This window comes from Pleurodeles waltl, chromosome 2_2, assembly GCF_031143425.1.
Source record: "Pleurodeles waltl isolate 20211129_DDA chromosome 2_2, aPleWal1.hap1.20221129, whole genome shotgun sequence".
NCBI lineage: Eukaryota > Metazoa > Chordata > Amphibia > Caudata > Salamandridae > Pleurodeles > Pleurodeles waltl.
In genome coordinates, this window is record NC_090439.1 from 1,151,560,183 (window position 1) to 1,151,586,650 (window position 26,468).

Genomic DNA, 26,468 nt, shown 5'->3' on the forward strand with positions numbered 1-26,468 from the left:
GTGTGTCGTTTTTTGGACGGGAACGCCTACACTGCATATCATTAACGCAGGGCGGGTTGCCGCTTCCAGAAAATGACGCACACTGCGGATCTTTTTTGTGCGCGGCCTCGGGCGTCAGGGTTTAAATATGGGGCAACGTTTGCGCTGATTGTGCGTCCAAATTTTTGACGCACATTCAGCGCAAACGGAGTATAAATATGCCCCTTAGTTTCAACAAGGTGGCTCTTGACTGACTGCAAATGAGAATTTATTTAGACCTGTGCAAATAGAAAATCTGACTGCACCTCGTATTTGTGACCTGCCAGGACCACTGAATGACCCTACTTGTTTCCCCCTACACACAAGACTAAGAAGTAGACTGCACTTCTCAGATGTCTGACCTCTTGTATGGCTGGAGGGACATCAAAAGTTGCAAGTGATCTTTTCCTCAAGTGACCAGCTGAGCTCTTTGCACAAAACCTCAGAATAACGGCGTACACATTTGAAAGTTTCAAATGGCCAAATTGGGTTGAGTATTTCCAAGAAGTAATAGGAAAGGGTGCAATTGGATGTCAATCAAGTAGTTATTAAACTTAAAATGTATCTTAGTAGGCTTTTAATGGCATGAGCTAATCTACTGCAAATAAAAAAGCAACCGATGTCATTTGCATGCACTTTGCACTGCCACATGCTGCCCACTGATACCTCAAGTTTAAAGATATTTAAAACATGAATGGAAAGGAAAGGAAGTACGATGACCTCAAGACTGTAGTGACTTTTAGTTCAAGTCCTACATTTGGTGACAACACATGTTATTAATAAGCCTTCGAGGAACATGATACAACATCATTAGAGCTTAGACAGCAGACTGTGGAGTGCATACGGATAGAGTCACTGATTTGCACTAAAAAAAATAGATACACTTATGATATAAAGATCATTTCAAGGACCTCTTGAAAACAAAAAAAAATGGATAGGATTTAGTTGACCTAAAGTTCTTTTCTTCCAAGGTGGGGTTCAGCAGTTGTTCACTGTAGACAAAACTGGACCATTGTTTTTCATATTGAAGGTCATCTTAGAGGCTAAGTTGACAGTTTGCTGGCATTAAACCATATCCCATACAAGGAAAAAACAGAATCAAAGAGGATCCCTAACATCAGACAGGTTGTATTTTCTTGGAGTCATCATATTAAGATTTTTATATACGTAGTGTGTCAAAATTTAAGAAAATCCCTGCATGTTTGTGTCCTGGCAGGGAGATATCAAAAATAGCTGTCCCTCCACACCTAAAACTACCGCAGCAATCCACTATGATATTCTGGTCTCTGGCAGACTTTGCAGTATTTGCTCAGGTACTTTAATTCTTTGTCTGAGAAAGAAACACAGTAAGGGCAGAACAAGAATTTTTTTTTTTCTAAAAAGTACATACTCTAAGTCTGAATGTTGTAGTGTTTGATATAAAAAAACTTACAAAGTAGCAACTGGTGATACATATACAATAAACACAATATTTTATATGAATACTGTTAAGTAGTTATTTCTAATTTACTCTAGATACCTTCAGAGCGGTCCCATCAGGATATGGGTAAGCAAACAATAGAGGGGACTAGATGCACAATTGTGCAAAGGACATCTGGAAAAGGCTAGCTGTAAACTTCTTCTGGACAATCAGAGACATTACATGCCATATGATTCTATATCGCTGTATAGTATAAAACATTCATCACTTTATTTACACTGAGATGCAGTAGTTACCTGCTTTCTGCACTGTTACCACTTTTCTGGTAGTTGGAATAACTAGATCACCCGCAAAGAGGAAAACAGAAAATTAATGCCAGATGTTGAGATTCTAAGCAATGTATTTAGATGAAAATATTTTATTTTTTCAACTATTTCCAGGCCAGTCTAGAATGGATTTTGGGTTTTGTAGAAAAACATAGATAGTTCTAAGATGCTCCGTCTATAATCAGAACTGATGATAATACAATGATTAATGCTGTTATTGCTTTGAAACGAATGTGGCAAAGATCATAGAGCAACAGAGAATGTGGAACTTTACAAAGTTTTTGGACAACCTTTGGACACTGTTTAATTTTGTTGGAGACAATCTTTGTAATGTCTACAATGCACATAAATTATAAAAAATGCAATCTACTAATAAAAGGAGCGGGAAAGCATGAAATATGTACATGTAGTTATGGGCATACATTTATATATCTATTTGTATATACACATGCATACTACTATATAGACTTATTACAAATAGAGCCTCTGTCTCTCTGTATTAAGGTGGGCACAACACTTCATAGGAAAGCTAAACTTGAAATGTCATAATCTTTTACCTCAATTTACCAATTTGCACAAATTATTTGCTGAACTGTATTTAAAATTACTACTTTGAAACTGCTAAATTTGTAGTATGTTCTACATGGTGAAAGTGTAAACTTTGACGTGGGATGTTAGGCAAGGGAGCGGGTAGAATTCACACGTGAAATTGCATGGGTACATTCTTGGAAAACACAGCAAGTGTTTTATGAAAGTGTACCAGCTTTCATATGCATGTAGTTCTCTATGCCACAAAGAGCCTGCTGACATTTTTGGTTTTGACCTCTGTAATGAGAGAACATGATTGTAATTGTCCACAGCACTGTGGCCTGAAGTTGTTTTCCTGTACTTGGTAAAAACAGTGATCATAGAACAAGTTTTGAGGATAACAAAACAGCATTATGTGAGCAAGCACAGCAGGTGGCTGCGTGTATCTTAACATTGGATCCAACCTTGCACAAAACAATGGTACTGCATGGATGTCCTAATGGCAATACCAAATACTACTTAAAAGTGGAACATAGGAAAGGAGTTATCCTTTCCTGCAGTTCCTTTTTTCTAAAGTACTCAGTATGAATCCTGTGCTACTTAGAAATTTGTAACATTATGCCACTTTTCCAACACTGTTTAAAAATCCATTTTTTGTGTCGTCACCTGTTCATCTCCTGAATGGTATTTCTGATTATTCTTCTTTGCACACGCAGGCACTGCTGGTCATGTCTCAATGTATGTGATTTGACCCTTAAATATGACAAAATTGGCTAATAACCAATTTTTCCCATTTGACTTACAAGTAAGGTCTTATTATATGGTGCAGGAGATATACCAGTGACATGGACGTTATTAATGACTGGTGAACGAAAGCACACACATTGTCATTCACTAAGCTGATAAGCAGAATATGGGTTCAGGCCTACATGGGTAGGTTGACTGGTGCTGCATTTAAACCTGCTGGTGAATCTGTCAAAATAAACTTTTTTGACAGAAAGAGGTCTGCTTTGATATATTCAGTCATGCTACATGTACGTTTTAGACTATATTTTAGGCTGCTATAATTCAAACGACGGAGATGTAAACATTTCCAATTAATTGCAGTAGTTGGATTTTATATAAATACACAGGAAAGTACCATTTATTAACTGACAATTTGTCTGCTTGAAGCTTAAATACGCTAATTATCATTAGCCAGCCTGTTGTTTCCTTTCCATTCAGCGCTGTATTCTTGATGAGAAGTTAAACTGCTCTTAGAACATAAAGAATGGTTTGAGCCTTTTGGTAGGAAAACTTGTTATAAGGTATGTTACTCATGTTTTTAAAGAAAGGAGAGCTGGGGAGGGCACAGGATCTTCAATAACTTGTAAAGGATCAGGGTGAAGCTTACAAGTTGAAAGTAACATGTCTACTGTCACCAGAGGAAAAGGTGTCCTTGGATCCCGAAACCAATATAGCCAACCTGGTTCCAAGCCAGTGAGGTGGAGAGATGGTCCCAGATCCAATTTTGTTTGGTTGAGAAAGAGCCAACCGCCCATTTTCCTATACACACTCCTGGCTCTGGAGCCTATTCCTGTGACAGAGTAATTCTGCCATGCTAGAATTAACTAAAAATAGTACACTGTGGGATAGCGCAAACAAGATGTGCTGAAAAAAAGGCAATGTTTGCCCTTGGAACTTATTACCCACTGGTCAGGGACTATTCATGAGTCAACCTACCCACTGTCTCTTAGTTTCAACAAGGTGGCTCTTGACTGACTGCAAATGAGAATTTTTTTAGACCTGTGCAAGTAAAAAATCAGACTGCACCTCGTATTTGTGACCTGCCAGGACCACTGAAAGACTCTACTTGTTTTCCTTTACACGCAAGACCCAGAAGTAGATTGCATTTCTCAGATGTCTGACCTCTTGTATGGCTGGAGGGACATCAAAAGTTGCAAGTGATCTTTTCCTCAAGTGACCAGCTGAGCACTTTGCACAAAACCTCCGAATAACGGCAACACATTTGAAAGTTTGAAATGGCCAAATTGGGTTGAGTATTTCCAAGAAGTAATAGGAAAGGTTGCAATTGGATGTCGAACAAGTAGTTATTAAACTTAAAATGTATCTTAATAGGCTTTTAATGGCATGAGCTAATCTACTGCAAATAAAAAGCACCCAATGTCATTTGCATGCAGTTTGCACTGCCACATACTGCCCACTGATACCTCAAGTTTAAAGACATTTGAAATATGAATGGAAAGGAATGGAAATCCGATGACCTCAAGACTGTAGTGACTTTTAGTTAAAGTCCTACATTTGGTGACAACACATGTTATTAAGAAGCCTTCAAGGAACATGAGACAACATCATTAGAGCTTAGACAGCAGACTATGGAGTGCAGAGGGACAGAGACACTGATTTGCACTAAACAATATAGATACACTTATGATATAAAGATAATTTCAAGGACCTCTTGAAAACAAAAAAAAAATGGATAGGATGTTAGTTGACCTAAAGTTCCTTTCTTCCAAGGTGTGGTTCAGCAGTCGTGCACTGTAGACAAAACTGGAACATTGCTTTTCATATTGAAGGTCATCTTAGAGGCTTAGGGCCATATTTATACTTTTTGACGCAAAGCTGCGGCTCCGCAGTTTTGCGTCAAAAATTTTACCGCCGGCTAACGACATTTCGATGCGCCGTGCAGGCGTCAAATTTATACTTTGACACACGGCGGCGCAATCAACAGGTGGGAGTCAGTTTTTTGGACGCACATTGCGGCGTCAAGTCGTAAAGGAAAAAGACGTTAACGCGACGTGAATGACTGTGGGTCGATTTCCGAAACCGCAACCCGGATATGTGCCGTTTTTTTGACACAATAGCGTCAAAAATACCCGCGAACACTGGCCTATCATTTTGAGAGCCAAAATGGATCCGAGATGCCACTACAGACCCCAGGATGATGACAGCAGACCAGGAACCAGCCAGGATGATCCATACAAGAACTAGGACATATATATAAAAAAAAGAAAGTGTTGTTTCAGTGCAGAGGAGCAGGAAAACCTGGTTAAAGAGGTGACGGAACACCAGAACCAGCTGTTCATCACCTCTAAGTTGCCAATCAGTAGGAGAGAGGCCATATGGCAACGAATTGTTGACAAGATCAACAGTGTGGCTGAAGTACGCAGGACAGTCACCGAGTGTAAGAAACACTGGCATGACTGCAAACGTAGGACAAAGGAAAAAATGGCCAGGAACAGGAAGGCAGCACTGCAGACTGGAGGTGGGAGTCCAGCACACCAGGAGGCCCTGGACCACATGGAGGAGATGGTCGCAGCCGTTATCCCTGAGGAGATCGTCACAGGGATTCAAGGACAGGACAGCGCAGACTACCAGGAGACAACGCACATGCAGGGTAAGTTGCATGGGGATTTAAAATACAATAATGTTGACTGTAAGCAGGGGGGAAATACCTACTACACATTGCATGTAAGTCAGCATATACATGGAGTGGCATGGGTAAAGGGGTATGGCAGGGGGGCATGCCCTGCACATAAAGAAGCTGTGGCACAACATAACACAACACCAACAAGAGTCCCATGGGGGCATCCTGTCATGACAACAATGGAGCTAAGGGAAAGCCTCGACAGAAGGGAAGGCTGCTACGTCAAACTTACATCCTTGCACTCGTCAGCCAAAATATCTCCTACATTAACTAGGGCCCTATCAGCAATCCACTAGCCAAAACAACAACTGCAATGTAACTGCAACAACAGTTGAGACTAACACCTCTGATCTCTGTGCAGCTATAGTAGCCAATGGCAGTAACCTCCCCATGGAACATACATACCTAAATTAGGGGGTGAGGATGACATCTGCAACAATCTCCTGAAACAAGACAAAGGCCCCAGTACACTCATATGTCAATGCCCATAGTTGTCACATACATCAGCCAAAGTAAACAGCAATAGGAGTGACACAGCACTAAGGACACACACATGCTGCATATGTCAGGGTTCTTCACGTGCCTGGCTAACAAGGCAACATCACAAATGTCATACTGCTCAGACAACAGCATTGAGGAGGGGACACATGCAACTGGTCACTGAAATACACCTGCACAGTCAGAGGACCAAATAGGACATTGATACGATAAACAGGGCAATCCAATGTAACACACATTACCCAACATCAGCAGGACACATTAACAATGTCTACATCCATATCACATCATAACATTGCCATGCATAGGATATGCCACATGTCAATTACAATTAAGTCAATGTGAACATACAGGGATTGGGGCAGGTACTGAGAGGCAAGTGTGCTGCCAGGGCAATCAGAACAACCACAGCCAGTGAAAGGTCTCACCATAAGAATAGATATACACGGAGGGACGAGTAGGACAAAAAGATGGCTATTCCCTATTTGGTACAAAGCAACACCTAGAGGCGATTAGGCAGACAAGTCTGATAACTCAATATCATACATGTGACACACAGGTGGGCCATAGGCCTATAACAATGCCCATATGAAGGACAGCAGATACTAATACCAAACAAGATCACAAAGTAAATTCATCAAAAGGCTGGCATGTTACATAAAAATTGTCACAACACAGACACACTAATTGTACCCTGTTTCATTGCAGAGGAACATGGATCTGCTGCCGATATGCCTGTCCCTGATTTCCCTGATGACATGGATGACGAGCCCATAAACATTCCCCAGGAGACCATCCAAAAGGTCCTTGAAACCCTCCAGACCCCACCTTCAGTCACAAGGAGGAGCACAGAACAAGCAGCCATCACAGAAGAACCACCCACCACCCCAATTGCAAGACCTGCCAGCTCCTACACAGCTGAGTACTCTGACGACACTGGCACCAGCTTTGAAAGAACTGTAGTTGGAGTACAGCGGGAGCTGGCCAAGGAGGTGCGGGTGGGGATGCAAAATATGGCAGCCAGCCTTGAGGGGGTGCGCTCTTGCATGATTTCATCTGCAGATCAGGCAGCAGCTATGCAAGCCCTAACATCCATACTGCAAGGACTACAAGAAACTATAAAGGAATTCACCACTGCAGTAAGGGAGTTGCCACAACACCTCGCACCCCAAACTTTCCACTGCATGCACAAATGCAATCATGACTCCCTCAGGGCCGACCTGGCTGCCTACCATCATGATGTGGCTGCTATTCTCAAAAACCAGCAGGCCCTCCTTGCTGCAGTACTGCCCTTAAGACCTTCACAGGTAGCAGCCACCGGGATGTCTGACTCCACGTCTTCTAACACTGAGGTGTGTGTTGCCCCTTCACAACCAACAACAACAAGAACAAAGCAGGCAACACACACCTCAGAAGAAGAAGACATGGAACAGATCACATTCACACGGAAGAGTACCCGGAAGCACTAGTCCCTGCACCATGGCCTACTTTGACCAAGGTCCTACGTTTTGTCAATTGCCAGTCTCACTACAACTATACTCAATGACTGTTCTGCTAACCATTGTATGACTTGTCAGCATTGCCAGTGAATATCTCTCTCCTACTAATCGGCAAATCCTGTCCCTCTGCACTGTTGGTAACATCACCCCAGCATGTCAGGAGCATCATCCACACCCCTTCTGTAGGATCACCATGTAACAATGCACTAGAACGGACTCAGCAAACATGGACAATGTACATTTTGCACTACAGCACCTATCAATAAATAGCACTTGCACACCTAATATGTCTCTGTGTAATTTGACACATCAACTGTGCAGTAGATAACTCAAAAGTGCCTGTGTGACAACCATGTAGCTTGTCAATACAACTGTCCTGACATCATGTAGTCTGATATATCTGTGCAGTGGCCAGGATTGCATCATAGCCTGACCATCCTGAGGAGAATAACTGATGAAGGGATAAACCACACACAATCATGCTGTGTTGGACAGAATAATGCTCCATCAATAGCAATCAAAGTCAACTAATGGTGGCTGATAAATGTGGGCACCATGCAATACTAAAACATTAAATTATGCAGTCTAATATAAGCAAACACAACTAAACACAGCATCAATCACCATTTCTGAGTATACTTCCAAGAAGGGAAGTCATGCTAAATTGTTGCACACATGATCTATGTCAGTAATGAAGACAACAAGACAAGAGTGTTAACAACACCTCACCTACAAAGATGTCCCTGAACATCACACTGCAGTCCGACCTAATAAATTACCCACAATACCAAGTCTGGAAGCACACTTTGTGATGTAGATAACATACTCATCAACACAAATCCTTTATGATCCATGTAAACTCCAAATGGTGGTTATATCAAATGGTGGATACTTACCAAGTTAGCACAGGGGTAGCTGCCATTTTAAACCTCTTTTTTCTTCGGTGTGTAGCATAGGACCCAAATGTCATAGAACAACAATCACCTACACTGATGTCAAGACCATGATCAAGTAGCAGATAACACATAATGCAAAGGGTTAACTATATATTTATTCATAAGTATTCACACCAGAGACAACTAAGGGAAAAGTCATACCTACACATCTAACCTGACTGCTCCTAACCCACAACTGTCCCTAACTAACCTAAGCTAAACTTACTCTACACATATAACGAATCGATCTAAACATCAACCCCCCACCCACCATTATGAGACAGGACACATGCAGGACAACACATACTACCCTACACACATACTATACTATCCTAAACAATCATAGATTTGTTTGTATTTTTTTTATATTTTTTTTACATTTTTTTGTTATTTTTTTTTTTTTCTAAACAGACAGGAATCCCAACATTGACCAACACCCACCCACCCACACACTCAAAAATGAAAAAAAGAAAGAATAAGGACCGCCCACCCTCCTCCCTAACACTAACTAAGCTAACAACCTATACTAACCTAACACTAATCCCCAAAACCCACCTATCATGATAAAAAGGAAAGAGGAGAGAGGGGAGGGATAAATTAAAATAGACCATATAAGTCCTAGAGGTTGGCCCTCCATAGGGTCCGCCTGATGGACCTGACCCGCTTCTTTATGTACGCCACATCCTGGCTCAGCTTGTCCACCTTCCGAATGAACTTGTCCATTTTGCGGTCTAAAGCCTGGAGTGCTGCAGGGTCAATTGGAGGTGCTGCTGCTGTTGGTGTGCTGGCAGAGGTGCTCTGTGTGGGAGTTGTTTGTAGCCCAATGGACTGTTCTGCAGCTCTGATATTGCTGGGTCCAGGTCATGCTGCAGAGGCAGGGATAACTGTCCCCTCCGTTGCTGGGGACACTTGGGGAGAACTGGTGGTTGTGGTGGTGGTGGCTGTAGTGGGGAACGTTGGGCCACCCTGTGGTGAGGCCCACCATGCTCCGGAGGCCCGATCCGCCTGGTATTTTTGGGCCATCCGTCGGAACCCCGACTGCAACTGCAGGATGTGCCGGTATCTCATGGCCCGCCTCTCAAATTCATGCCTCTGTGTGGCACTCATGTTTGCAGCTGTGAAGAGAAAGGGCAACTATTTACCATAGGAAATGCATTGGGTGGAATAGCACAATGGGTCAATTAGAAATTACTTTTACTGTAGTTGTAACAGCTCATATCACCACATAGATCATTGAAAGTCTCAGAGGAAGTACATGGGAAGCCTGCATACAAAGGGCATCTCACACCTAGCATATACATGTCTCTACATGATGGGTGACATCAGCCTAAACTTCTCATCAAAATAATTAGTAATGCAGCTGACATTATGGCTGCACCTCCTCCGCCTATTGCCTGGACTACATATGTCAGTGTATGTGATAACAATCACAACCCTCAATATCTGCGATTTGTAATTGGATTTGCTAGTAGAGAACTCATGTGCCATAACCGAGTGTGTACACTAGGTTCAAAACAAAGTTTCAATGGTCACAAGTATGTGTAACATACTGGTTGCTACAGTCCTAGGTACCCTATTCCCAAACACATGGCTGACTTTGAGGGGGGGGGGGAGAACATCCAACAATCCCATAATCAATGCACACCCAGGAGTGTATAGAAAGCTCAACAAGTTTTTGCCTCCACACACACACCACCAGTGAAGGGCTATCAACAAATCGGAGTCAGCTAAACCTTGTCCTATCCAAGGTCCACACATGTCAAAATTTACTGACTTAGGCCAACATCACATACTACCAGTGAGGCATATTTTTCTACAGACACAGAGGAGCAAGAACTCCCATGATCATGAGTAGAATGTACACCTAGGCCATTGTACTCTAGTCCCACACACTTCTAGTACAACTTGTGGAGGTACATGCCCCCGGAAGATACAACCTACAGTGTACTCAGTCCATCGTTAACTAGGGAAGCAGCAGATTTGAGACAAGCCATTTGCAGAAGCTATCTGGGAGAATGTCAGTTTGAAATGCAGACTCAGTCCGAGACAAGTCCCAGAGCAACTCTTACATTAACCAGTGTATTCCACATGACTCACCCCATTCCCCATAGCGGGCCCTACTGGAATGGTCTACAGACCCAAAATCTGAGAAATGGATAAGCATAGGTCAACTCAAAATGAAGTGATAACTGAAATCCCACTAATGGAACAATACTAATGAATGGGCAGCGCATCAAACCTTGAATTCTGTTGAACACACAGTAGTTCATCATGTATCGCCAGCAAACATTAATAATAGCACACATGCAACACTCACTGTAGGTGTCGGGGTCCTCAAAATGAGCCACCTCTCCCACTGTGTACAATTGCAATTACAAAGACAATGTGAGAATATGACATGAGTAATGAAACCCTTTCACACATGCTCATACTGCATGGAATTATTCATGAGCAACATTTACATTGGGTGAGTCTCCTGCTACAGTTACACACCCTACTACCAACATGCAGTGGCCTGGACAGTCATGTGGTGGCAAAGATGCACCTCCATTAGTATGCACCAACAATATAGGGATGTATTCATCACATCATGTGCATCCAAGAGAGACATCCAAAAGCTGGTTACTTGAGGACTGCATGACCTCTCAAACTCAAACAGCCTATGTGGTCATTTTCCATACACACCGACCAGACACACATGTGACATATGTGTGGACAACAGTGCCAACTTCAATTGACGTGAAGGCAGCACTCATTTATAGCATCATGTAGGGTTTACAAATGTCAGTCTAGCTATGGCATCTACATATGTAGGTATGATGTTTCAACATCCATTTTTCACTGGCTATTGTGACCTGTAGAGTCCTAATTGTGTCATTAATGTGTTGCTTGTCTGACACAAAGGCAGCACTACATTACATACTGCTACAGGCAACCGGTATGTGTAGAAAACATGAGCTACCTGACTGCTAGCATTTGTCTTCCTTCACATTGTGCATCAATTACCCAGTAGGTTTCCCTAGCATTACACACAGTCAGGTACTTATCTGGCAGATTGGGTAACAATCATCACATGTCGCCACACAGCTTTAAATTGTGCACATGCAATTGATCTGTACTCACCAACATGGCCACCAATCCTGATTCCCAGGTGGTTCAGCAGATCTTGCTCCCTGGATATCAGATCAGCCCAGTGGTGCTTCAGTTGATGGTCATTCCTTTGGCTACCATATACACGGACCAAGTGATGGCGCACCTTCCCCCAACGGACTTTACGGGCCTCCGTGTGATACCCCTGTATCACCCTACCCCCAGCCTCCAGTATGAGTGAGAGGAAATGGCAAACAAGCCATATAAATCCCCCAATTCCTCCTCACCCATCCTGGAAAGCCATGGCCTACCAGACATGTCAGCACTGACAAAGGGGAAAAAGTTGTAGAAAAAGGAAAAGGGGGAAATGGGGAAAGGTAGAGTGGTGAAATACAAAGAAAACTTAAGAAGAAGAGACCAACTAACCCCTATATTACAGTACCCACAACAGACTCCCACAGACAATAAATAAAACATTGGACTTGACAAAATAGTACAACACAGACTCAGACAGTATTCAACAACAAGACAATGATGACAAAAGCACAACTGAGATGTTACACTGGACACAAAAGCACTAATACACAGGACAACACTTTCCACACAGCCACACAGTCTAGAATAATCTGAGACTGCAAAGTGAAAGTGAAAGTACACCCACTGTACAGATTCTGTAAACAGGATATCCTATTACATCACATCCTTCATAAAATGGACGCCGTTTTTTTTCACGCTATGCGTCATTTGTTCACGCATACAGCTTGTGCGTCATATTTTTTGACGCATATGAGTGCAAATAATGCAGAGTCAAAAAAAAATCTTCATTGGTCTATTATATTAGTTTGAGGCATATTTTACGGTTCTAGAGTTGAAAATTAAGCCGATGGAAAATATAATATCTAAATATGAAAAATATTTTTGACTCTGAATTATCTGCACTGCTGTGCGTCAAAAATTATGACGCACAAGCTGTATGCGTAGAAATATGACGCATTATGGAAAAAAATGGAGGCCATGTTATGCATGATATTATGATATCTATTTTTGAAATAATTTTTTGACTCTGCATTATCTGCACTCCTGTGCGTCAAAAATTATGACGCACAAGCTGTATGCGTGGAAATATGACGCATTACGACAAATATGTCTTTCATTTGTCAAATTGAGAAATTAATTTTGTCATGACCAAACGGTGCTAAGTGATACACATTTGGGGTTAGCTTTGGCAAATGTCCCTTATAGGATGTATAGAAGGTATTCACAGTGCAATGGTAATGATTGGTCAGAATGGATATTACTCATAATTGTACACATATGTGGGTAATTGATGATGGCTATTTTCAAAATATGAATGGGATACCAGGATGTATTCCTTAGCAAAAATGTGTCCACATTTATCACGGTAATCAAAATTATATAAAGGCCAAATAGGTAGTGCAATTGTCGCCTACACTTTTTTAGGGGGTAACCATGTCCTAATTACGAGTTAATGTATCTTATATGTGTTTTACTTTTGACATGTAGGGCACACATGCGCCTTATGCATGTGTGTGCTTCACATGTGCATAAATAATGTATATTTGGGGGGCAGTAGAGGTGGACTTAGGCCCCCAGCACCCTAGGGTTTGCTCTTCCAGACTTGCAAATTTATCCAAGGGTTTCCCAAATTCAGTAATGCTAAACCTTCAGCAGCAGGCTCATGGAAGCAAATAGGGTATGATTCACTGTTTGCCATTCTGTAATCCCATTTGCCCATTTTACGTTTGCCCTATTGATTCTTTGGAGAAATCTGACATACCATTTTGCATTGATATTTTTTGCAAAATCTCAACGTTCTTCATGTCATGATAGCAAATAGGTTGTTGATGTATGTGGCCCTTTATGCATTATCTGTTTTAGTGGCATGTTTTATTCTTCCTGCTGGGTTACAACTGGGACATTACTGTGATCGGCTGCTTGCAAATATTCTGTTGATTGGATGGTACATGTACATGTGTGTGGATCAATATTGATCCAGTATCAACTGTCAGGGTGTATGTTGTCACTGTAACTTCCAAGTCTCCTCATGAGTTAGTGGCAGCTAATCTTGTTTCTATTGGGTATTGTTTGTAGCAAAATTTGAGAGAAGCCATTGAGGACATGGTCACCTACACATGGATGGTCCCACCCTGTCACTGAAAACGTGTAATGAGACTTTCATCTGGGCAACCTTGGTGTGCTGAGTGAGAGAATGTCTCAGGTGTCTGGATCCGGCATGTGTCATTGCAACATTTGTACTCCAGTTGGCCTCTGTGGATGGTAATGTATCAGGAAACATCATAGCCTCTGTGCAGAACTAAATGGCTGGTATTCGACACACACGACTTATCTTTATCATTTGAACAATGTTACTCAGCGTTTGAACAGTCAGGGTCCTCATATCTGTTGACTTTTCAAGGATATTATCTGAGGTTGCTGGTTTTGATGGAGGCCATTTACACCATCATACACTATGGTCCTGGTCCACTGTCACACTTTGTAGTTTAGGCATTAATGAGGGCCAGACAACGGAAGGGCCAAGATTTGGCTATTCAAGGGCACTGTCACATATCGGTTGCAAATAACAGTCAGATGATGCAATACTATGTATTTGAGTATATATTGATGAGACTAATGACAAATTAGTGTCTGAGGTACAAGAGGTTTTGGACAGCACATGTGGTCCATAGGTGGACCCCAGGTATCTGTAGAGTGACCCACGGACAGGTGCCAGTCAGGCTGACAGGATGCTGGGTCAATCAGGAGCAAGTTCTTTCAGTAATTACATGATCAAGTGTTCTGACTAGGACTGGTCAGAGGGAGCAGTAGACAGATGAGATGTCACACTGTGTATGTCCTGTTTTGTTTTGAAGGTGACACATGAACCCTGATAAAGTTTTCTACGGCAACATTAGTGTCAAAGCTTAATGATGTAATAGCTCAAATTCAAACATGTATGCAGTAGGAGGCATCAGCAGGGATGGGGCGTGTACATTTGGGTGGTGTGCATGGAGGGGATCACTGGTGTGGCCTCCATCAGTGGCTCACTAGTCCTGTCAGATGGGATTTGCTGATAATTAGCCTACAGTACCTTTCACAGAAGAATCAATCTACAGGTGATTCCAGGCCTTAAAAAATCCAAGCCAGTGTATTATATGAGTTGAGTTCCATGCAGTGAGATGGTACTATGACAATGGTAGGCATAGGAAAGGATGTGGCACACTGGATGACTCTTGTGAGTGTGTGTGTGTGTAGATCAGGGAATCTCAGTGTACACAAATCGGCATTCCAGGGACCTCTTCAGACAGGTGGGGTGTGAGCAGCTGCAGGTGTGTGTAATGTTTTTAGAAAAGGGCTGACATGTAGATGGGATGTGATGTGCTGGATGCTTGTCATAGGTGTAGCACTTGTGCTGTGTATGTTCTGCTTATGTGTAACTCTAGTGACAGATAGTCATTGCAATGCTAGTAAGTAGTTGGAATTACTGTTGGCAAGAGTCTAGTACTACATTCCTGTTCCTGAAGCATTAGCATGTGAACTGTCTGATGTATTAGGCCTGTTTTCCCCTAGTACTTCCATACTCTAAGTCTGAATGTTGTAGTGTTTGATAACGTACAAAGTAGCAACTGGAGATACATATACAAAAAACACAATATTTTATGTGAATACTGTTAATTAGTTATTTCTAATTTACTCTAGATACCTTCTGAGCGGTCCCATCATGATATCGGTAAGCAAACAATAGAGGGGACTAGATGCACAATTGTGCAAACGACATCTGGAAAAAAGGACAATTTGGCTGCTTGAAGCTTAAATACGCTAATTATCATTAGCCGGACTGTTGTTTCCTTTCCATTCAGCGCTGTATTCTTGATGAGAAGTGAAAGTGCTCTTAGAACAGAAAGAATGGTTTGAGCCTTTTGGTAGGAAAACCTGTTATAAGGTATGTTACTCATGCTCTTCAAGAAAGGAGAGCTGGGGAAGGTTCAGGATCTTCAATAACTTGTAAAGGATCAGAGTGAAGGTTACAAGTTGAAAGTAACATGTCCACTGGCACCGGAGGAAAAGGTGTCCTTGGGTCCCAAAACCAATATAGCCAACCTTGTTCCAATCCGGTGAGTTGAAGAGATGGTCCCAGATCCAATTTTGTTTGGTTGAGAAAGAGCCAACAGCCCATTTTCCTATACACACTCCTGGCTCAGGAGCACATTCCTGTGACACAGTAATTCTGCCATGCTGGAATTAACTAAGAATAGTACACTGTGGGATAGCGCAAACAAGATGTGCTGAAAAATAGGAAATGGTTGCCCTTGGAACTTATTACCCACTGGTCAGGGAGTATTGATGAGTCAACCTACCCACTGTCTCTTAGTTTCAACAAGGTGGCTCCTGACTGACTGCAAATGAGAATTTATTAAGACCTTTGCAAGTAGAAAATCAGACAGCACATCGTATTTGTGACCTGCCAAGACCACTGAATGACTCTACTTGTTTTCCCTTACACGCAAGACTAAGAAGTAGATTGCATTTCTCAGATGTCTGACCTCTTGTATGCCTGGCGGGACATCAAAAGTTGCAAGTGATCTTTTCCTCAAATGACCAGCTGAGCACTTTGCACAAAACCTCAGAATAACGGCGTGCACATTTGAAAGTTTGAAATGGCCGATTTGGGTTGAGTATTTCCAAGAAGTAATAGGAAAGGTTGCAATTGAATGTCAAACAAGTAGTTATTAAACTTAAAATGTATCTTAATAGGCTTATAATGGCATGAGCTAATCTACTGCAAATAAAAAAGCACCCAATGTCATTTGCATGCAGTTTCTACTGCCACATACTTCCCACTGATACCTTAAGTTTAAAGACATTTAAAATATGAATGGAGAGGAACGGAAGTCCGATGACCTCAAGACTGTAGTGACTTCTAGTTAAAGTCCTGCATTCGGTGATAACATATGTAATTAATAAGCCTTCGAGGAACATAATGCAATATCATTAGAGCTTAGACAGCAGACTGTGGAGTGCATAGAGACAGAGACATCTATTTGCACTAAACAATATAGATACAATTATGATATAAAGATAATTTCAAGGACCTCTTGAAAACAAAAAAAATGGATAGGATGTTAGTTGACCTAAAGTTCCTTTCTTCCAAGGTGGGGTTCAGCAGTCGTGCACTGTAGACAAAACTGGACCATTGCTTTTCATATTGAAGGTCATCTTATAGGCTAAGTTGATAATTTGCTGGCATTCAACCATATCCCATACAAGACAAAAACAGAATCAAAGAGGATCCCTAACATCAGACAGGTTGTATTTTCTTGGAGTCATCATATTTAGATTTTTATATACGTAGAGTGTCAAAATTCAAGAAAATCCCTGCATGTTTGTGTCCTAGCAGGGAGATATAAAAATTTGCTGTCCCTCCACACCTAAAACTACCACAGCAATCCAGTATGATTTTCTGGTCTCTGGCAGACTTTCCAGTATTTGCTCAGGTACTTTAATTCTTTGCCTGAGAAAGAAACACACTAAGGGCAGAGCCAGAATTTGTTTTTTTTCTAAAAAGTACATACTCTAAGTCTGAATGTTGTAGTGTTTGATATCCAAAAACTTACAAAGTAGCAACTGGTGATACATATACAATAAACACAATTTTTTATATGAATACTGTTAAGTAGTTATTTCTAATTTACTCTAGATACCTTCTGAGCGGTCCCATCAGGATATCGGTAAGCAAACAATAGATGGGACTAGATGCACAATTGTGCAAAGGACATCTAGAAAAAGCTAGCTGTAAAATTCTTCAGGACAATCAGAGAGCATTACATGCCATATGATTCTATGTCACTGTATAACATAAAACATTCATCCCTTTATTTACACTGAGATACAGTAGTTACCTGCTTTCTGCACTGTTGCCACTTTTCTGGAAGTTGGAACAACTAGATCGCCCGCAAAGAGAAAAACAGAAAAGTAATGCCAGATGTTGAGATTCCAAGCAATGTATTTAGAGGAAAATATTTTATTTTTTTCAACTATTTCCAGGCCCGTCTAGAATGGATTTTGGGTTTTGTAGAAAAACATAGATGGTTCTAAAATTCTCAGTCTATAATCAGAACTGGTGATAATACAATGATTAATGCTGTTATTACTTTGAAACAAATGTGGCAAAGATCATAGAGCAACAGAGAATGTGGAACTTTACAAAGTTTTTGGACAACCTTTGGACACTGTTTAATTTTGTTGGAGGCAATCTTTGTAATGTTTACAATGCATATGAATCATCAAAAATGCAATCTACTAATAAAGAGAGCAAGAAAGCATGAAATATGTACATGTAGTTATGGGCATACATTTATATATCTATTTGTATATACACATGCATACTACTATATAGACTTATCACAAATAGATCCTCTGTCTCTCTGTATTAAGGTGGGCACAACACTTCATAGGAAAGTTAAACTTGAAATTTCATAAACTTTTACCTCAATTGACCAATTTGCACAAATTATCTGCTGAACTGTATTTAAAATTACTACTTTGAAACCGGTAAATTTGTAGTATATTCTACATGGTGAAAGTGTAAACTTTGACATGGGATGTTAGGCAAGGGAGAGGGTAGGATTCACACGTGAAATTGCATGGGTATATTCTTAGAAAACATAGCAAGTGTTTTATGAAAGTGTACCAGCTTTCATATGCATGTAATTCTCTATGCCACAAAGAGCCTACTGACAGTTTTGGATTTTACCTCTGTAATGAGAGAACATGATGGTAATTGCCCACAGCACTGTGGGCCGAAGTTGTTTTGCTGGACTTTGTCAAAACAGTGATTATAGAACAAGTTTTGAGGATAACAAAACATCATTATGTGAGCAAGCACAGCAGGTGGCTGTGTGTATCTTAACATTGGATCCAACCTTGCACAAAACAATGGTACTGCATGGATGTCCTAATGGTAATACCAAATACTACTTAAAAGTGGAACATAGGGAAGGAGTTATCCTTTCCTGTAGTTCCTTTTTTCTAAAGTACTCAGTATGAATCCTGTGCTACTAAGAAATTTGTAACATTATGCCACTTTTCCAACACTGTTTGAAAATCAATTTTTTGTGTGGTCACCTGTTCATCTGCTGACTGGTATTTCTGATTCTTCTTCTCTGCACACGCAGGCACTGCTGGTCATGTCTCAATGTACGTGCTTTGACCCTTAAATATGACAAAACTGGCTAATAACCAATTTCCCCACTTGACTTACCAGTAAGGTCTTATTATATGGTGCAGGAGACATACTAGTGACATGGAAGTTATTAATGACTGGTGAACGAACGCACACACATTGTCATTCACTAGGCTGATAAGCAGAATATGGGTTCAGGCCTACATGGGTAGATTGGCTGGTGCTGCATTTAAACCTGCTGGTCAATCTGTCAAAATAAACTTTTTTGACAGAAAGAGGTCTGCTTTGATATATTCAGTCACGCTACATGTGCGTTTTAGACTATATTTTAGGTTGCTATAATTCAAACGACGGACATGTAAACATTTCCAATTAATTGCAGTAGTTGGATTTTATATAAATACACAGGAAAGTACCATTTATTAACTGACAATTTGTCTGCTTGAAGCTTAAATACGCTAATTTTCATTAGCCGGCCTGTTGTTTCCTTTCCATTCAGCGCTGTATTCTTGATGAGAAGTAAAACTGCTCTTAGAACAGAAAGAATGGTTTTAGCATTTTGGTAGAAAAACCTGTTATAAGGTATGTTACTCATGTTTTTAAAGAAAGGAGAGCTGGGGAGGGCTCAGGATCTTCAATAACTTGTAAAGGATCAGGGTGAAGGTTACAAGTTGAAAGTAACATGTCAACTGGCACCGGAGGAAAAGGTGTCCTTGGATCCCGAAACCAATAAAGCCAACCTGGTTCCAATCCGGTGAGGTGAAGAGATGGTCCCAGATCCAATTTTGTGTGGTTGAGAAAGAGCCAAATGCCCATTTTCCTATAGACACTCCTGGCTCAGGAGCACATTCCTGTGACACAGTAATTCTGCCATGCTGGAATTAACTGAGAATAGTACACTGTGGGATGGCGCAAACAAGATGTGCTGAAAAATAGGGAATGTTTGCCCTTGGAACTTATTACCCACTGGTCAGGGACTATTGATGAGTCAACCTACCCACTGTCTCTTAGTTTCAACAAGGTGGCTCTTGACTGACTGGAAATGAGAATTTATTTAGACCTGTGCAAGTAGAAAATCAGACTGCACCTCATATTTGCGACCTGCCAGGACCACTGAATGACTCTACTTGTTTTCCCTTACACACAAGACTAAGAAGTAGATTGCATTTCTCAGATGTCTGACCTCTTGTATGCCTGGCGGGACATCAAAAGTTGCAAGTGATCTTTTCCTCAAGTGACCAGCTGAGCACCTTGCTCAAAACCTCAGAATAACGGCGTACACATTTGAAAGTTTGAAATGGCCAAAAGGGGTTGAGTATTTCCAAGAACTAATAGGAAAGGTTGCAATTGGATGTCAAACAAGTAGTTATTAAACTTAAAATGTATCTTAATAGGCTTTTAATGGCATGAGCTAATCTACTGCAAATAAAAAAGCACCCGATGTCATTTGCATGCAGTTTGCACTGCCACATACTGCCCACTGATACCTTAAGTTTAAAGACATTTAAAATATGAATGGAAAGCAACGGAAGTCCGATGACCTCAAGACTGTAGTGACTTTTAGTTAAAGTCCTGCATTTGGTGACAACATATGTCATTAATAAGTCCTTCGAGGAACATGATACAACATCATTAGAGCTTAGACAGCAGACTTTGGAGTGCATCGGGGCAGACACACTGATTTGCACTAAACAATATAGATACACTTATGATATAAAGATAATTTCAAGGACCTCTTGAAAACAAAAAAAATGGATAGGATGTTAGTTGGCCTAAATTTCCTTTATTCCAAGGTGGGGTTCAGCAGTTGTGCACTGTAGACAAAACTGGACCATTGCTTTTCATATTGAAGGTCATCTTAGAGGCTAACTTGATAATTTTCTGGCATTCATCCATATCCCATACAAGGAAAAAACAGAATCAAAGAGGATCCCTAACATCAGACAGGTTGTATTTTCTTGGAGTCATCATATTAAGATTTTTATATACGTAGAGTGTCAAAATTCAAGAAAATCCCTGCATGTTTGTGTCCTAGCTTGGAGATATCAAAAATAGCTGTCCCTCCACACCTAAAACTACCGCAGCAATCCAGTATGGTATTTCTGGTCTGTGGCAGACTTTGCAGTATTTGCTCAGGTAGTTTAAATCTTTGCCTGAGAAAGAAACACACTAAGGGCAGAGCAAGAATTTGTTTTTTTTCTAAAAAGTACATACTCTAAGTCTGAATGTTGTAGTGTTTGATATCCAAAAACTTACAAAGTAGCAACTGGTGATACATATACAATAAACACAATATTTTATATGAATACTGTTAAGTAGTTATTTCTAATTTACTCCAGATACCTTCTGAGCGGTCCCATCAGGATATCGGTAAGCAAACAATAGACGGGACTAGATGCACAATTGTGCAAAGGACATCTAGAAAAAGCTAGCTGTAAAATTCTTCAGGACAATTAGAGAGCATTACACGCCATATGACTCTATGTCACTGTATAACATAAAACATTCATCCCTTTATTTACACTGAGATGCAGTAGTTACCTGCTTTCTGCACTGTTGCCACTTTTCTGGTAGTTGGAACAACTAGATCGCGCACAAAGAGCAAAACAGAAAATTAATGCCAGATGTTGAGATTCCAAGCAATGTATTTAGATGAAAATATTTTATTTTTTTCAACTATTTCCAGGCCCGTCTAGAATGGATTTTGGGTTTTGTAGAAAAAACATAGATGGTTCTAAAATTCTCCGTCTATAATCAGAACTGATGATAATACAATGATTAATGCTGTTATTACTTTGATACAAATGTGGCAAAGATCATAGAGCAACAGAGAATGTGGAACTTTACAAAGTTTTTGGACAACCTTTGGATACTGTTTAATTTTGTTGGAGACAATCTTTGTAATGTTTACAATGCATATGAATCATCAAAAATGCAATCTACTAAAAAAGAGAGCAAGAAAGCATGAAATATGTACATGTAGTTATGGGCATACATTTATATATCTATTTGTATATACACATGCATACTACTATATAGACTTATTACAAATAGAGCCTCTGTCTCTCTGTATTAAGGGAGGCAAACACTTCGTAAGAAAGCTAAACTTGAAATTTCATAAACTTTTACCTCAATTGACCAATTTGCACAAATTATCTGCTGAACTGTATTTAAAATTACTACTTTGAAACCGGTAAATTTGTAGTATGTTCTACATTGTGAAAGTGTAAACTTTGACGTGGGATGTTAGGCAAGGGAGAGGGTAGGATTCACACGTGAAATTGCATGGGTACATTTTTGGAAAACATAGCAAGTGTTTTATGAAAGTGTTCCAGCTTTCATATGCATGTAATTCTCCATGCCACAAAGAGCCTACTGACATTTTTGGATTTGACCTCTGTAATGAGAGAACATGATGGTAGTTGCCCACAGCACTGTGGCCTGAAGTTGTTTTCCTGTACTTGGTCAAAACAGTGAATATAGAACACGTTTTGAGGATAAGAAAACAGCATTATGTGAGCAAGCACAGCAGATGGCTGTGTGTATCTTAACATTGGATCCAACCTTGCACAAACCAATGGTACTGCATGGATGTCCTAATGGCAATACCAAATACTACTTAAAAGTGGAACATAGGAAAGGAGTTATCCTTTCCTGTAGTTCCTTTTTTCTAAAGTACTCAGTATGAATCCTGTGCTACTAAGAAATTTGTAACATTATGCAACTTTTCCAACACTGTTTGAAAATCCATTTTTTGTGTGGTCACCTGTTCATCTGCTGACTGGTATTTCTGATTCTTCTTCTCTGCACACGCAGGCACTGCTGGTCATGTCTCAATGTATGTGCTTTGACCCTTAAATATGACAAAACTGGCCAATAACCAATTTGCCCACTTGACTTACCAGTAAGGTCTTATTATATGGTGCAGGAGATATACCAGTGACATGGAAGTTATTAATGACTGGTGAACGAACGTACACACATTGTCATTCACTAGGCTGATAAGCAGACTATGGGTTCAGGCCTACATGGGTAGGTTGGCTGATGCTGCATTTAAACCTGCTGGTGAATCTGTCAAAATAAACTTTTTGGACAGAAAGAGGTCTGCTTTGATATATTCAGTCACGCTACATGTACGTTTTAGAGTATATTTTAGGTTGCTATAATTCAAAGGATGGAGATGTAAACATTTCCAATTAATTGCAGTAGTTGGATTTTATATAAATACACAGGAAAGTGCCATTTATTAACTGACAATTTGTCTGCTTGAAGCTTAAATACGCAAATTATCATTAGCCGGCCTGTTGTTTCCTTTCCATTCAGCGCTGTATTCTTGATGAGAAGTGAAACTGCTCTTAGAACAGAAAGAATGGTTTGAGCATTTTGGTAGAAAAACCTGTTATAAGGTATGTTACTCATGTTTTTAAAGAAAGGAGAGCTGGGGAGGGCTCAGGATCTTCAATAACTTGTAAAGGATCAGGGTGAAGCTTACAAGTTGAAAGTAACATGTCAACTGGCACCGGAGGAAAAGGTGTCCTTGGATCCCGAAACCAATATAGCCAACCTGGTTCCAATCCGGTGAGGTGAAGAGATGGTCCCAGATCCAATTTTGTTTGGTTGAGAAAGAGCCAAATGCCCATTTTCCTATACACACTCCTGGCTCTGGAGCATATTCCTGTGACACAGTAATTCTGCCATGCTGGAATTAACTAAGAATAGAACACTGTGGGATAGCGCAAACAAGATGTGCTGAAAAATAGGGAATGTTTGCCCTTGGAACTTATTACCCACTGGTCAGGGACTACTGATGAGTCAACCTACCCACTGTCTCTTAGTTTCAACAAGGTGGCTCTTGACTGACTGCAAATGAGAATTTATTTAGACCTGTGCAAGTAGAAAATCAGACTGCACCTCGTATTTGTGACCTGCCAAGACCACTGAATGACTCTACTTGTTTTCCTTTACACGCAAGACTGAGAAGTAGATTGCATTTCTCAGATGTCTGACCTCTTGTATGCCTGGAGGGACATCAATAGTTGCAAGTGATCTTTTCCTCAAGTGCCCAGCTGAGCACTTTGCACAAAACCTCAGAATAACGGCGTACACATTTGAAAGTTTGAAATGGCCAAATTGGGTTGAGTATTTCCAAGAAGTAATAGGAAAGGTTGCAATTGGATGTCAAACAAGTAGTTATTAAACTTAAAATGTATCTTAATAGGCTTTTAATGGCATGAGCTAATCTACTGCAAATAAAAAAGCACCCAATGTCATTTGCATGCAGTTTGCACTGCCACATACTGCCCACTGATAACTTAAGTTTAAAGACATTTAAAATATGAATGGAAAGCAACGGAAGTCCGATGGCCTCAAGACTGTAGTGACTTTTAGTTAAAGTCCTGCATTTGGTGACAACATATGTCATTAATAAGCCTTCGAGGAACATGATACAACATCATTAGAGCTTAGACAGCAGACTTTGGAGTGCATAGGGGCAGACACACTGATTTGCACTAAACAATATAGATACACTTATGATATAAAGATAATTTCAAGGACCTCTTGAAAACAAAAAAAATGGATAGGATGTTAGCTGGCCTAAAGTTCCTTTCTTCCAAGTTGGGGTTCAGCAGTCGTGCACTGTAGACAAAACTGGACCATTGCTTTTCATATTGAAGGTCATCTTAGAGGCTAACTTGATAATATTCTGGCATTCATCCATATCCCATACAAGGAAAAAACAGAATCAAAGAGGATCCCTAACATCAGACAGGTTGTATTTTCTTGGAGTCATCATATTAAGATTTTTATATACGTAGAGTGTCAAAATTCAAGAAAATCCCTGCATGTTTGTGTCCTAGCTTGGAGATATCAAAAATAGCTGTCCCTCCACACCTAAAACTACCGCAGCAATCCAGTATGGTATTCTGGTCTCTGGCAGACTTTGCAGTATTTGCTCAGGTAGTTTAATTCTTTGCCTGAGAAAGAAACACACTAAGGGCAGAGCAAGAATTTGTTTTTTTTCTAAAAAGTACATACTCTAAGTCTGAATGTTGTAGTGTTTGATATCAAAAAACTTACAAAGTAGCAACTGGTGATACATATACAATAAACACAATATTTTATATGAATACTGTTAAGTAGTTATTTCTAATTTACTCTAGATACCTTCTGAGCGGTCCCATCAGGATATCGGTAAGCACACAATAGACGGGACTAGTTGCACAATTGTGCAAAGGACATCTAGAAAAAGCTAGCTGTAAAATTCTTCAGGACAATCAGAGAGCATTACATGCCATATGACTCTATGTCGCTGTATAACATAAAACATTCATCCCTTTATTTACACTGAGATGCAGTAGTTACCTGCTTTCTCCACTGTTGCCACTTTTCTGGTAGTTGGAACAACTAGATCGCGCACAAAGAGCAAAACAGAAAATTAATGCCAGATGTTGAGATTCCAAGCAATGTATTTAGATGAAAATATTTTATTTTTTTCAACTATTTCCAGGCCCGTCTAGAATGGATTTTGGGTTTTGTAGAAAAAACATAGATGGTTCTAAAATTCTCCGTCTATAATCAGAACTGATGATAATACAATGATTAATGCTGTTATTACTTTGATACAAATGTGGCAAAGATCATAGAGCAACAGAGAATGTGGAACTTTACAACATTTTTGGACAACCTTTGGATACTGTTTAATTTTGTTGGAGACAATCTTTGTAATGTTTACAATGCATATGAATCATCAAAAATGCAATCTACTAATAAAGAGAGCAAGAAAGCATGACATATGTACATGCAGTTATGGGCATACATTTATATATCTATTTGTATATACACATGCATACTACTATATAGACTTATTTCAAATAGAGCCTCTGTCTCTCTGTATTAAGGGAGGCAAACACTTCGTACGAAAGCTAAACTTGAAATTTCATAAACTTTTACCTCAATTGACCAATTTGCACACATTATCTGCTGAACTGTATTTAAAATTACTACTTTGAAACAGGTAAATTTGTAGTATGTTCTACATTGTGAATGTGTATACTTTGACGTGGGATGTTAGGCAAGGGAGCGGGTAGGATTCACACGTGAAATTGCATGGGTACATTTTTGGAAAACATAGCAAGTGTTTTATGAAAGTGTACCAGCTTTCATATCCATGTAATTCTCCATGCCACAAAGAGCCTACTGACATTTTTGGATTTGACCTCTGTAATGAGAGAACATGATGGTAATTGCCCACAGCACTGTGGCCTGAAGTTGTTTTCCTGTACTTGGTCAAAACAGTGATTATAGAACACGTTTTGAGGATAAGAAAACAGCATTATGTGAGCAAGCACAGCAGGTGGCTGTGTGTATCTTAACATTGGATCCAACCTTGCAAAAACCAATGGTACTGCATGGATGTCCTAATGGCAATACCAAATACTACTTAAAAGTGGAACATAGGAAAGGAGTTATCCTTTCCTGTAGTTCCTTTTTTCTAAAGTACTCAGTATGAATCCTGTGCTACTAAG